This window comes from Pogoniulus pusillus, chromosome 16, assembly GCF_015220805.1.
Source record: "Pogoniulus pusillus isolate bPogPus1 chromosome 16, bPogPus1.pri, whole genome shotgun sequence".
Lineage (NCBI taxonomy): Eukaryota > Metazoa > Chordata > Aves > Piciformes > Lybiidae > Pogoniulus > Pogoniulus pusillus.
In genome coordinates this window covers 5019526-5034571 of record NC_087279.1, presented here as the reverse complement: position 1 = coordinate 5034571, position 15046 = coordinate 5019526, and the positions used below count along the sequence as shown (strand labels likewise).

At 52.8% G+C, this 15046-nt stretch overlaps 1 long non-coding RNA gene across 1 annotated transcript in view; it reads right to left on the bottom strand.

Annotated features, from left to right (window-relative positions):
- The window catches only part of LOC135182193 (uncharacterized), a 55658-nt gene extending 41515 nt beyond the window's left edge, over positions 1-14143 (bottom strand). The window contains exon 1 of the long non-coding RNA XR_010305086.1: positions 14080-14143. This is a non-coding gene — a long non-coding RNA (uncharacterized LOC135182193). The remainder of the gene's footprint in view (positions 1-14079) is intronic.
- Between the last annotated feature and the right edge of the window lie 903 nt (positions 14144-15046).

The following is a 15046-nucleotide window of genomic DNA, read 5'->3' as shown; positions in this document are numbered from 1 at the left end:
CTTGCAGACACCCCCTGGATGATCAACAGAGTGGCGCAGGAGTGTGGAGAGAAGCCCTGTGCACCTTGGCTACCAGCCTGCCTGGGCTGCAGCAGCTGCTGGAGCTGTGCTTGGGCCCCGGGGGACTGCCCGGGAATGAAGGCAATAATAGGAGTCGTTTATCTTCAGGATGTCATCCTGATAGCACACTGCTGGCGTGGCACCAGCACACGCTGAGTAGCTGCTCTGCTGCCTGACTGCCGGGACCCGGTGGGAAAACAGCAGCTGGCACAGGGTCCCTCTGCACAACTCCCTGTGGATCAAGTGGATTTTGAAGATTTATAACCTTACCTTATTTCAAACTGTTGGAAGCTTTTTAAAGTCTGGTTGGTTTGTTTGGTTTTTTCAATGTTTTTATGATCCTGAAGGAAGAAACAGGTTCCCTACAGCCCTGCTGAAGAGTCCATCCTTCATCCAGCTCAGCCAGGAGATTCTTCTTGCTCAGCTTAGTTTACCTCAGACACAGAGAGTTCACCATTTCTCCTGGCATTCAGGATTCCTTTCCCACAACCTTGCTCATCTTTCTCTTCCAAATCACCTGACAGATGTTGAGGTGCTGGAAGGTGTCCAGAGAAGGGCAATGAAGCTGGTGAGGGGCCTGGAGCACAGCCCTGTGAGGAGAGGCTGAGGGAGCTGGGGGTGTGCAGCCTGCAGAAGAGGAGGCTCAGGGCAGAGCTCATTGCTGTCTACAACTACCTGAAGAGAGTCTATAGCCAGGTGGGTTTGGGCTCTTCTGCCAGGCAACCAGCAACAGAACAAGGGGACACAGTCTCAAGCTGTGCCAGGAGAGGTCTAGGCTGGATGTTAGGAGGAAGTTGTTGGCAGAGAGAGTGATTGGCATTGGAATGGGCTGCCCAGGGAGGTGGTGGAGTCACCTGGAGGTGTTGAAGCAAAGCCTGGCTGAGGCACTTAGTGCCATGGTCTGGTTGACTGGATAGGGCTGGGTGCTAGGTTGGACTGGATGATCTTGGAGGTCTCTTCCAACCTGATTGATTCTATGATTCCATGTGCCATCTGCCTACATCAGCTAGTGCCCCTGCAATCCTTTGGTGCCCAATAAAGGTTTCTCCCAGGAACCAGTCATCCTGACCACCAAAAAGTCCAGGGCTCCACCAGGCATTGCCCAAATTCCCTCTTTTGCACACAGGAGTACCCAGTTCAGTCAAGCCACAGTGGGAAAAACCTTCACTGACTTGTGGTGCTCCTCCAGGAGCTTCTCAAAGCAGCAGGTTTTGCATCTGCTCATCAGCTTCCCTCTCTGAGGAGCAGTTTGCTTTCACAAGCTGTCACGTCTCAATTAGCTCTGTTCCTTTGGCAGAGAAGTGTGTGACAAGGGGCCACGGGGTCTCCACAGCTTTGTAGCTTTAGCATGGAAAGGTTAAAATACATCTGCAGCACTCAGCAGCACTTACAGCTGCCCCTTCCCTGCAAGGGACTGGCCCTAGACCAGAGATGCAGAACACTGACTGTCACGAGGACCTCTAAGATGAAGACAGAGCCTTCTCCTCATCCTGACTGCCCAGACAGAGAGGTAATCCACAGAGGCAATGCTCAGCAGAAACCTGCCTGGACTGTGTCTAAGGACAGCCCTCAACTGCAGCCCTGTTAATGAGATGCTAAAGGCAGGCAGGTCTAAACCTTGCTCTGTCATGGATTTTAGGGCTTTCTGCAGAGCTGCCTGACAAAAGAGCCTTTGCCCTGGAGAGCAGCATTTAAAAGAAAAGCAAATACCAAGAGGACCTATAAATTATCCACCTCCCACAGCTGGAGCAGCCTCAATTGCTTGTCCAGCTGCAGCTTCCTCCGGCTCTCAGCTGCGTTATTCCTGCACGCCAGCAGCCCCTACCTGCCTGCTTCTCATAATGTTGAAGCCTTCATGCTTCCCTCTCCACCACCAGGAACAGGTTCCTGCCATTATCCTGACAGTTAGGACAGCCCCGCGGCTCTGACCTTCAAGCCAGAGGCAGAAACCAGGCAGGCAGAGCCCAAAGAAAGCCATGGGCTGCAGAGAGAACAAATTTAGCCCTGAGTCATCCGGCATCAATTTGCCATCTTCAGAGCAGGGCTTGTCGTGGGGGGTGCACCAGCTCTGTGTAGCTCTGGGTGAACAGGGAGGATCTGCTGGATGTCCCAGTCTGTGGGCAGTGGCCCTGGGATCCCTGGGAGGGATCACCCAAGCTGGGACTTCACACATCGCCTGCTTCCAACGTGGTAACCACAGGGCGCTGCAACCGGGGCTGGGCTGATGGCAAATTACTGTGGTTGGAGCTTTCTGGGGAGAGAAACCAAGCAAGCTGGCCTGAGATTTCGATGCCAGTTGCTGAAATGCCTAAGCTAGGAATAGCTTTAACTGATAAGGCAGGTCAGTAAGTGCTAACCAAGCTGAAATTCAGACAAAAATGGAAATGAAAGTTTGTGAAAAAGCAAACAACTTTTCTTCTCGGTCTAATAGCTGGATACAACTCTGTGTAATTTACAGCTGCTCTACCAGATACAGGGGCTGGGGGAGAATTGAATTTCCACTTGGAGGTTTGCACTCTGCAGAGAGGGGGACAAACAGCAGCACTCCAGCTCGGCTCTCCCCTCCAGCACACTAGCAGGGGTTGCGGTGAGACGTGCTGCTGGATGCTTGGTGGTTGCTCTTCCTTGTGCTCCTAAGCTGCTTGCTCCTCACTGTGGTAACGTCCCAAAGTGTTGGAAGGAGGTAGGGGAAGAGAAACTTCATCTGGTCTGTGCAGCAAAATTCCTTAAATGTGGCTGTCTTCTCACCTCCCTGACTCGCTTTCCTCTCCAGTACAAGAGGACAGTTTTTACCTAGCTCCAGACTGGATGCCACCTTCAACATCAGTAACAACCCTACATAAACCTTGCAGCCCCAGCACAGGACTCCTGTGGGTTGGCCTCTCCTGGGAGATGTTCATCCCCCACCATCACATTCTGGAAGGCTTTTGGCAGCAGCAGCATCTCCCCATCACCCAGGCAAGCTCTGACCCCGGTGTGGCTTCAGGTCCCTTTCCAGAACTGAACCTCTTCCTGCTTTGACCAGCCTCACTCACTGAGATGGTGCAGAGCCAGTCCCGAGCAAGCAGGTCCAACTTTTCCTAGCTGTGCTGGAGCTCTCACACCTCACAGCTTCTCAAGTTTCAGGCTGGCTTTGTGTCTTTGTTCTGGCAGCTTTCCCTCCCTATCTCCCACTGCCTGCTGCGCTCGGCATTTGATTTGTGATGGTTTAAAGTGGCCATTGTCCCTCCAGCAGTGCTTTCCTCTAACGATACACAACTGGAGCTGCACAGACCCTGTGAATCCAGCTTATTCCAGCATCAGTAAGTCGTCTGAGTTAGTCCCATCTCACGCCGGTTGCAGTTCACCTTAAAAGCCAAGTGCAGAAGACAGGAGTGAAGGCAGAGAAGGAAATGTACTGCCGTTCACCTGGTCACCTCTCACCCCTGCCTTCCTGCCCAGCAGAAAGGGGGTGCAATCCTGCCCCTTCTGCAGCATTCCACGTGAAATTGTACATTTGGCACAGGCTTGCTTGTGGGACACTGGGAATTCTATCTAACTGTTAAGCTTTCATAGAACCATAGAATGTCAGGGGCCGGAAGGGAGCTCAAAAGATCATCTGGTCCAGCCCCATTGCCAGAGCACCTAGAGCAGATCATGCTGGAGCATAGCCAGATGGTTCTTGAATATCTCCGGAGAGGGAGACTCCATGACCTCCCTGGGCAGCCTGTTCCAGTGCTCTGTCACCCTCACAGGGAGAAAATTCCTCCTCAGGTTCACATAGAACCTCCTATGCCTCAACTTCCACACGTTGCCCCTTGTCCTGTCACTGGGCATCACCCAGCAGAGCCTGGCTCCAGCCTCCTGGCACTCATCCCTTAGTTGTCTCCTCTCCAAGCTAACAAGCCCCAGCTCCCTCAGGCTCTCCTCAGAAGGAAGATGTTCAACTTCCTTAATCATTGTTTGTTTTGGTTGGAAGAGACATTCCAGATCTTCAAGTCAGTATCACACAGTATCATCAGGGTTGGAAGAGACCTCACAGATCATCAAGTCCAACCCTTTACCACAGAGCTCAAGGCCAGACCATGGCACCAAGTGCCACGTCCAATCCTGCCTTGAACAGTTCCAGGGATGGCGACTCCACCACCTCCCCGGGCAGCCCATTCCAGTGTCCAATGACTCTCTCAGGGAAGAACTTTCTCCTCAACCATCAAGCCAGCACTGCTAGGTCACCACTAAGCCATGTCCCTCAACACCATATCCTCAAAATCCCTCCAGGGATGGTGACTCCATCACTTCCCTGGGCAGTCTGTCCCAGGGCTTGACAACTTTTTCACTGCACAATGCTTGGTTTGGAAAGCTGGAAGTTGAGCAGCTCAAGATGCCAACTGGGCTCACAAGGAGCCACAGTCTTGGCAGAAGTGGGGAGGAACAGGCTCCATTTTGGCAGGAGCCCATGCTGGGTGGGTTGGGGGGGGTGTGAAGCACCAGGCTGAACCCACTTTCTGCAAGTCATTAGGCAGAAGTTCCACATTTTGCATCTTTTCTGCTCCTGGCACAGACCAGGCAGGACAAGACCAAGCCAATGCCCACAGCCACCTCAAGCCCATGAGGACAGAACAGATCCCCATCACCACCCACCTCACACTAAAGTTCATGGCACAAAGACAAACAGCCAAGGTGGGTTTTGTCCTCCCACAAATCATCCCAGGAGCAGATGGAAGGGAAAATGCCTCCTCTCAATTCCTGGTAGACTAACATTTTACCTGTGAAATTGAGGTAGGAGGCTTTTAAATGACTTGTAGGTGGATCTGGTTCCAGAAACAATTCTGTTTTACAACAAGCCTTTGCTGCTGGAAGGAGGTGGGTGGCAGGGCAAACAAGGAAAGGGTTAACTGCAGCTTTGGGCTTGTGCTCGCTTCCCCCCAGGCTGCTGAAACGTGGGGATTCGGGAGGGGGTCACAACGACAAATTCACCATTAAAGCAAACGTCCCTTTCATCTGTTTTGAGGGTGGGTTTTCTTTAAAGCTTTCATCCTGGCAGAGATGTTTGAGGAGCTAAAAATAGGCAGCAAAGTCACGTGAAAACCTCCGGATGTGAGAAATCACATAAAAGATACGAGCGTGAGTCCCTGTTTCCTTGGAAATACTACTGGTAGTAACTCTTGAGTGTGAGGTTGGAATGGTGAGATCAGAACCCGGCCCCTTGTCCCCTGAAGCCTCCCCTCCCTGTGAGCAGCCAGCGCAGGGTAAAACCCAGGTGCTGAGAGAAGGAACTGCCCCAGGCCACGGCACTGCGCAAGGCAAAGCCTCCTTTGCCCAGCTCTGGAGAGTGAGCTGGTGCCAGGGGTTTGCACTTGTGCAGGATGGGACCCGAAGCTGCTGTGCAGAGGGGATGGGAGAGCTCAGGCAGAGGAGGTGGCACAGACCTCCTGTGCTGGCTGGGGACATTTTGGTTGAAGGTTTCAGTTTGGGATGGGCCTGAAGGAAACCTTTCAATCACTGCACCCCGGGACTTTGGCTCAGGATTTAAATTCAGCTCCTCAATTGGTGCTGGATGAGAGAGCTGGCTCCAAGCCTGGGACTTGGGCACCTCTGGGGAAGATTTCAGTGTGGGAGAGAAGTCTGTGGCATGAGCCATCCCTGGTGGGAGACAGTGAGCTCAGTGACAGCAGCAAAGGGCTCTCACCCATCCACATGAAATTGCTTATAATGAAATTTTAACACCCCCAGACTGAGCACTTGAAGTCATTGAGCTCCAGCAGATCCCCAGGGAGCTGGGCAGTGCTGAGCATCATCAGGAGGACCACAGCCATTTGTGGGATGAGACAGCTGGTTTCCCGTGGGCACACAGCCACCCTTCAGCCCCAGGAGCTGCCACACAGGGTACAGGCACAGAGCTATCCCCCAGCCTTGGGAGCTGCCACACAGCTTATGGCTGGGCACTACAGGGAGCCTCAGCCCTGGGTCCTGCACCCCTCCACATCTCACACTGCAGCTGCCACACAGGGTACAGGCACAGAGCTATCCCCCAGCCCCAGGAGCTGCCACACAGCTTATGGCTGGGCACTACAGGGAGCCTCAGCCCCGGGTCCTGCACCCCTCCACGTCTCACACTGCATTTTTCATTGCTGCATTGCCAGCTTGTGCTACATGCTACCTCCTATAAATCCTTTCTGCACCAGCACTTCATTTCCTTCACAAAGACTGACTGCTTTGCCTCTGCAGATCCTGCATGGGAAGCACGGGTGAGGGCCAGTATTTGGCTCTCAAAGCTGAGTGCTTACCAGTCAGCAGACGCCAGAATTAAGGTTTCATAACCTGTCCTGCCAGGTCAGAGCTTTGCTTTTAGAAAAAAAATGGTGCTACTCAAACTTTCCACTAAATCAGTTCCCCTATGCCAAGCATGTTGTTGGGCATCGCTATTAGTTACTCACAGGCATAAGAGCAGCTATGACTAAAACCCTTCCACTGATGCAACTGCAGAAGAGTTTGCTGGCAGGGAAAAGCTGCCACATTTCTCAGATTTTTGAGCTGGAAGTTTTGCTCCCCTGGGCTAGAGAAACATCACTCTTTTCCTTGCTCCTCTTCTCTTCTCCTATTGCAGCCGTCACAGCTATCGTCATGCTCTCCCATGCCTTTGGCCAGAAAGCAAGGATGAAAGAGGGTCAGAGGAAGGACCAGCAGTATGTACACACTGTGTTGCACACGAGGCCCCACATCTACCCAATTGTGGGTCCATCATGTCCAAATATCACCTGACCAGACAAACACTCTCACTGAAACCCACGGTTATTCCTTGGAAGGCTCAGCTGCAGCCCAGGTGGCACCCAGCACAGAATCAATGAGGTTGGAAAAGACCTCTGAGATCATCAAGTTCAACCTATCACCTAATTAACTAAACCTGGCACCAAGTGCCTCATGCAGCCTCCTCTTAAACACCACTAGAGATGGCAGAAGGGAGGCTACATAGACCCCTTACCTGAATTTTAAACTCAATTTCATCACAAAGACCCCAAAATCAGCCATGAGCACAGACTTTGCTGACAAAATCTTTGTGCCTGGTGCTCCAGCAGACCACCATGGCCTGCCCATCACACTGTTTGCCAGATGCCTACACAAGGTTTTGTTCTGGGTGACCAGAAACCAAATTAGGCTGCATCCAAAGAGACAGCACAACGTTGCTAGGCAATTAGGGCTGGCTGAAAGAAGCCGACAGTCACCACGAGCTACTGATCTGTGCAGGATGCAGTGCTAAGGAGATCTCATTCTGCCTGTGGGACTTGTGCGTGTTTGTGCTCAACAGGACTCCAGCCCCTCAGGTCAAGAGCACTTTGGCTCAGCTTTGAAAGTGATGGAGACTGGGAGCAGGATGAGTGCCCACTGAGAGGAAAAAAAAAGTTGGATAACAGAGGCTCCAAGATCAGATTTTCCCCTTAAGTTTAAAAGATAAAACCAAAAGCTTCTACCTTTGATGTAAAGTGAATTACTTTTCTGCAGAAAAAATGGCTTTTCTTCCCACCAAGGTGATGTTATTATGGAATCAGAGTGGTAGGGGCTGGAAGTGGCCTCTGGGGATCATTGAGTCCAACCCACCTACCAAAGCAGGATCACATAGGGCAAGGCTACCCTGAAACAGATCCAGGTGGGTCTAGGATCTCTCCAGAGAAGGAGATTCTCTGGGCAGTCTGCAATACCACTTGGAATTCATAGAATCAACCAGGTTGGAAGAGACCTCCAAGATCATCCAGTCCAACCTAGCACCCAGGCCTATCCAGTCAACCAGACCATGGCACTAAGTGCCTCAGACAGGCTTTGCTTGAAGACCTCAAGGGACGGTGCCAGGGCAGCCCATTCCAATGCCAATCACTCTCTCTGGGAAGAACTTCCTCCTAACATCCAGCCTATACCTACCCCGGCACAACTTGAGGCTGTGTCCCCTTGTTCTATTGCTGGTCTGCTCCAGAGCTCTGTTATCCTCACAAGAAATATCTTTTTCCTCATGTTGAGGTGGAACTCCCTCTGGTCCACTTTGTGTCCATTGCCCTTCATCCAAATACAGGGCACCACTGAACAGACCTTGGCCCAGTCTTGACACCCACACTTCATATGTCTGTAAACATTAGTAAGACCTCCTTTCAGTCTCCTGATAACAAACAGCCTCAGCTCTCAGCCTTTCTGCCAGACAGATGTTCCATTCCCTTAGTCATTCTTGTAACCCTCCACCAGACTCTCTGCACCATATTCCCACCCCTCCTGAACTGGAGAGCCCAGAACTGGACAAAATGCTCTAGGTATGGTCTCACTAGGGCAGAGTAGAGGTAAAGCTGATTGTAGGTTGTAGCCAGGTGGGGGTTGATCTCTTCTGCCAGGCAACCTGCACCAGAACAAGGGGACACAGCCTCAAGCTGTGCCAGGGCAGGTTCAGGTTGGATGTTAGGAGGAAGTTGTTGCCAGGGAGCATGATTGGCATTGGAATGGGCTGCCCAGGGAGGTGGTGGAGTCACCATCCTTGGAGGTGTTCAAGAGAAGCCTGTCAGGGGCACTTAGTGCCATGGTCTGGTTGATTGTATAGGGCTGGGTGCTGTGTTGGACTGGATGATCTTGGAGGTCTCTTCCAACCTGTCTGACTCTAGGATTCCCTTAAGCTGCTGGACACACATTTCTTAATGCACCCCAGGATACTCTGGGCCATGGCCGTGAAGGCAAATTGCTGTCCCATGTTGTGTGAACAGGATCTTTGTCCTAACTACCAGCAAGCATCAACACAAGAGGAGCTTTTCGATGCTGTTCCTCTCGCTAGTTGTACTCACCTGCTGCATCACATGGCAGGATGGCTGCCATCCCTGCCCCCTGCACTGCTGGCAGGCGCTGGGAGATGCTACGGGTTAATTAGTTAATTAGCAGTTACTCGTTAGGGCTGACGCCAGAGGCCTTCGTAGGGAACAGCAGGGAGATGAAAGTGACTGCAGGAGCAGTCAGGGCTGGAAGGAGAGAAGGCAGGAAGGGACCGAGGCAGGGAGATTTCATCTGGGATTTAGGGAGCCCCCCTTTGAATTCTACCTTTTGCAGTGTCCAAAAGCTGGAGTTTGAAGCTTTGACAAACATGTCAGGCTGGCCAGGGACTGCACAAAGTTCAGCCCTTGAATCTAGCTGATACCAGACACAGAAACCAACCAGAAGGAGGCTTTTAAGGCAGAGGAGTGGGAAAACAACATTAAAATTAGGTTCTTGGCAAGCAGCAATGCACTGGAGCCTTGAGCATGTGCTCACCTGCAGGCATGGAAGAGGCCTCAGTTCCAGTGGCAGCGCTGACATTTTTGACCCTAATTTGAGGATTGCAGAGCTGTTGACTTGGTAGGTCCCTTTTGGGCTGGGGCAGGTGAGTGGCAAGCAGTGGCTGTGGCACTGCTGCAAGAAATGATGCCCCACTAGTTGTGACAAAGGCAAATAAAGCCCTAGGTTATCAGATCTTGCTGCATAAGGCACCTCCAGCATCCTTAGAGACCCCAACTCAGAGGGAATGAGATTACAGATGCACCCATGTGTTTTTACACAGTATATCTCATTTCACAGAATCCCATCCTGGTGGGGGTAGGATGGAAGCTCTGGAGATCTTCCAGTCCAACCCTCCTGCTACAGCAGAGTCACTCAGAGCAGGATGGCCAGCATCACAGTGTCCAGGGGAGTTTGGAATCTCTCCAGAGAAGGAGACTCCACAACCTTTCTGGGTAACCTGCTCCAGGATTCTGGCACCCTCAGAACAAATATTTCCCTCATGTTCAGATGGAACCTCCTGGGTTCCAGGCTGTGCCTGTTGCCCCTTGAATTTTTGTCTCTTTTTGGGTGGAGAAATTTTGACACCAGTGCCTAGGAGGAAAGGATGCAAAGCTTTGCCTTGACACCATCTGAGAAGCTTAAACCTGTTCCTCTGCCAAGCCAGCATAGAAGCAAGCTCTGAAGCATCCCAGCAGCAGAGCAAGCCTGCCCACACTGCACTCAAGCATTCGGGGAGCAGTGCAGCACCTCACTTTCTGCCCCAAACCTCAGGCTGAACCACAGAGGCCTCCAACTGCTGAGGAAGCAGGAACGTGCTGCTCACTGCCTTGCAGGATCTTGGCTGCTAATAGCAATTGGCGCAGAGTCATCCTTATCAGCTAGCACATTAATCTTAATTAACAGATCGACAGCAACAGTTCCTCCCCGAAGCTCCCCTGAGCATTCCCAGCCTCTGCTGTGTGCTCCAGCATCAGCAGCGTTCCTGCTGCAGGGAAGAAGGCCAAATCCTGCATGGAACTGCAGCAGCTCTGCTGGTTCCAGCCCTCCAGCTGCTCTCCCAGGAGGCCCTGCTGGACCTAGCCAAGGGCCCAAAAATCTCTGCTCTCATAATCTGGACCAGGACCTGGAGCATCCCCTCCAGCCCAGCACCCAGGTTCTGGGTTTATCTGTGGTACAGCACCCAAGATGTTACATCACAGCTCATGACATCCCTCAGCTGTTCCACCTCCTTTGTCCAGGAATAAACCCCAGGGAGGAAGGGTTTCCTTCCCTCACACTCACATGTTTCTCAACAGGAGGAATGTTTATTCTTTCATTAAAAAACAACACCCAACAGCAAAACCAAACCAGATGATCTGTGAAAAAGACTGCTCTAAATCAACCCCTTCTCTCCTTCTGCTCCCTGCTGCTGTCAGGGCTGGAAAATCAGTGCTGGCTGTCCCAGGATCAATTCACACCCGTGTGCCGGAGCTGATCTGCTCTTCATGCATGAACACAGTTAACAGCCAGGAGCTCCAGTGAGCAGAGACAGAGTTTGCATGGGAATGTCCCATGGGAACACAGATCCCATGCCTCTGCCACCAGGTGGGCTCAGATGATACATGTGAACCTCTAAGTTGGGGCGACAGTGTAGAACAGCTCCAAGCAAACTTAAGTCCAAATGGGAAAAGACTCTGATATGAGCATACCTGTGTTAGTTAGGGGCTTGGACTACATGATCTGCAGAGCCCACTCCCAACCCCCACCAGTCTACAATTTTCACTGGGTGCATGAGCAAGGAAAAGGAACAAAATGGCTGAGGCTCCATTGCAGGCAAGGAAAGTAACAACCCTTGGCTGCTGTGCTGAGAAATCAGGGCACAGTCACTCCTGCCAGGTAACTGAAGGGCAAGGGGACAGCATCCAGCACATCCTCAAGTCTCATGTTGGGCTGGGGGAGGTGGGGCTGGACGTGAAGAGGAAGTTCTTCAGAGAGAGTGATTTACATTGGAATGGGCTGCCCAGGGAGGTGGTGGAGGCACCGTCCCTGGAGGTGTTCCCAGAAAAGACTGGATGGGGCACTTGGTGCTATGGTCTGGTTGACTGTATAGGGCTGGGTGCTAGGTTGGACTGGATGATCTTGGAGGTCTCTTCCAAACTGGCTGATTCCATGATCCTATCTGAGGACTGCCCAGGTTATAGAATAGAATCATAGTATCAACCAGGTTGGAAAAGACCTCCAAGATCATCCTGTCCAACCCATCCTTCAGCCCTATCCAGTCAACCAGACCATGGCACTAAGTGCCTCATCCAGGCCTCTCCTGAACACCTCCAGGGATGGTGGCTCCACCACCTTCCTGGGCAGCCCATTCCAATGCCAACCACTCTCTCTGTCAAGAACTTCCTCCCAACATCCAGCCCAGACCTCCCCCAGCACAACTTGAGACTGTGTCCCCCTGTTCCACTGCTGGTTCAGGTTAAAGCAGGACAGCTCACACCTGGCAGAGCTCAGAGAAAAACGGATTTTCCATAGAAAAAACAAATAAGCAAGCAACCAAAAACCCATCTAATTCCCTTCTCCAGGTCAGCAAATCCCATCAGCTCTGCCCAGCCTGGACCCACAGGTGCTACAGCTGAGAGAACTGATTAAAGCCTCTCGTTCCCAGAGCAGCAGGAGAGAGGGTCCCAGCACAGGAATAACGCCCCCAGCTTTAGAAAGCCTGGGCCCCAGCTGCCTGGCGCCGGGCAGTGGTGGATGTCAGCACTCGAGGCTGCTACAGCAAGCTTGGAGGACCAAAGCCATGTTTGCAGTGCTCAGCAGGCTGAGCCTCCTGAAGCAACACCATCAATCGCTTGCTCAGGCGCCTCTGGATGGCACCTGCCCACACCCTCCCCCACCACTCCCTCCCCTGCCTCTGGCAGCGGCTGGGATTCCGGATGCATTGCTTACCAAGGGCACCCCACAGGGCTTGTTTTGCCTCCTTGCTTCTTGGCACGGGGCTGGTGGCAAGCCTGGAGTGTCAGAAAGTTACCCCATGCAACTGTCTGGGTTTGCTGGCAGCATCGGGGGGTGAGACAGGGCCGTGGGGACAGGCAGAGGCGGCAGTTGCATCGGAGGGTAACTCAGACCTTGCCATATTGCTTTCAACTCCTCATTATTCCCCTTTTCCTCTTGGCAGCCCAAGGCAGGGCTGAGAAATTGGAGCCAGAAGCATGCTGGAAGAGTTACTTTATGGCACATTGCTGCGGCTCAACGCTCAAAACACAGCCAGAAGCTATAACCCCGGGGCATGGGCTCCAGACGCGCAACGAGGGCCCTGTGGCTTAGAGGAGGATGAGCCAGGAGGGTTAAATTGGAGGCTTAGACCCGAGATAAAGACGCAGCAACTTAATGAGTTGGCACAACCAAGTGCAAACGCAGCCCAGCACAAACTGGCAGTGATAGGCAGTGTTATGCTCCTACATCCCAGCCTCCATCTCCCTGCTGCATCTAAAACCTTGACCAGGGAAGGCTTTTCAGTTCACCTTACCCTGATTGTTTTACTAAGGGCACACACATTCATGCTTAAGAGAGCTTTGCAACCAACGATGCATTTCATTTTCTTGAAGCCATAATGTCATAGTGCAGACTAAAAGTCCAAATCTCTCACAAACATGAGCCTGATGCTCAGCTTCTGCATTTGCACAGATGCTGCCAGGGAAGCAGTCTGGTGTGCAGGAGCTCCTTTCAAGGAATACTCAGGGTTTGCAAAAGTTAGACCACTACATCAGGGCAAGGTTTGCTCCAGGCATTAACTTCTGAAAGCACTCACCTAAGTGTTTTTCCAACACGGGAGGAAGAAAAAAAACCCCACCCCACCCCACAAAACAAAACCCAAACATCTCAGCTGAAATTATCAAGGCTCTAAAAATTAGTTGCTGCTCATGTGCAGTAGCTCTTGTTATTAAAAACATCATAAAAGTTTTACTATGCTGACTTAGGGTGCATGTAAAGAACTGAGCTTGTCTTGACAGATCATAAAAGAATTTTTATGACCTCTTGGGTCAATGATTTGCAAAGAAGGATTTACTTTGCCATCCAGAGCTGGGATGTGCTGCCGGAGGAGGAATGTGCCAAAGTGGTGTGTGTGGAGGGCTGAGAGGTGGAGTTGCTATGGTCTAGGTGGGTAAGCAGTGTGTGCACCCAGTACGACTGTGTATCTGCACTCCTGCTTGTCTCATAGGTTGTGTTCACTCAGAAGGGCAGGGCAGATTCAGCAGCCCCATGCTTACTACTCTGAGGTCACAAGTGGAGCTTCAGAAGAAAAACAACTTACTGGGGCACCACTTCAGCCCTCTCCTGGGGCTAAAGCTCTGGAAAGCCTCTCTGAATCCCCAGTGTTGCAATTGCTTTATCTTCTCTTGAAAGATGTTGGGAAAGCAGCAGCTTCACTGGTGCAAGGTTCAGTCTAACACACTCCTGGAATAACTCAAGGAGGAGAAGGCCCTGACTCAGTGAAATAACGCTGCCAGGTCTCCTCGGGACAGATGAGACGATGCAGAGGAAAGCCCTGCCACGCCAGCAGCCTCCTGTCTGTGTCAGGGCTCGTTTACCTTCATAAAGCAGCAGCCGCCATGGACACACACAAGGGCAGAGCATTGCAGCTGCAAAGAACAAGCAGCCAGCACCCACGGATGATGCTGGAACAGCCATTAGCTCTCCTCCTATCTAACCGGGGGGCCACCAGGCCCCCCGGCCTTTGTCCCCTTCACCAATCACCCAGTGCGCAGCACAGGTACTCACCAGCGGCGACGGGAGGAGGATCCCTCTGCCCAGTCGGGCACAGCTTGGGGCTGCTGCCTTTCCTGCAGTGGCTTAAAACGGGGAGTGGGCAGGGAGGGCCAAGTGGCCACACCTGGGGTGGGAGGAGACTCCAAAGTAGCCCAGGTGTTCTGAGTTTGGGGGGAATAGGGAGGAAAATGGAGCAGGTGGGGTGGAAGAGGGGCAGGTATGGCCTCCCAGTGTGATCTGGTGCAGGTGAGCCTGCCCTGACGGGGGGTGGGCTAGATGATCTTTTAAGGTCTCTTCCAGCCCCTAACGTTCTGTGACTGACTCTGTGACAGCAAAGCACCACTGAAATGAGCACTTCCAGCCTTGGGGACTGCTGTGAGCGACAAAAGCTGCCCTGGGAAAGTGACTAAACCCCCAGCACCACCACACAGCTGCTCTCCGTGGGCAGCACTTGCGTCAGCCCGGTCCCCTCCGCGGCTGTTGACTGACCGCCAGCCGCCCGGATCCACCGCCGGGGCTGGAGACATCCCTAGGGCTGGGAAGCAGCCGAGAAGGTGCCGCGGGGCCCCTGCCCTTCTCCCTGCCCTTCTCCCTGCCCCGGGCCTCTCCTGCGCAGAGGACAGGCGCGGCCGGTGCCAGCGGTGCCCCCGCCAGGGCTCCCTGCAGCGGGGCAGACACAGGCACCTGAGCAGCTGCCCGCGGGCGGGAGCCGGCAGCCAGGCAGGTCAAACGCTTCAGACGCTTCTCTCCCAAGCTGAACGGAAAGCTGGGCAAGTCCTGAAAGTGCTGGAGGCTTTAGGGCTCAGCCAGCCCGGCTCTCCCAGCAGCAGCACTGCTTCCCAGGCTGCTGGCATAGAATCATGGAATCAGCCAGGGTTGGAAGGGACCACAAGGATCAGCCAGTGCCAACCCCCCTGCCATGCCCAGGGACACCCTACCCTAGAGCAGGCTGCACACAGCTTCACACAGCCTGGCCTTA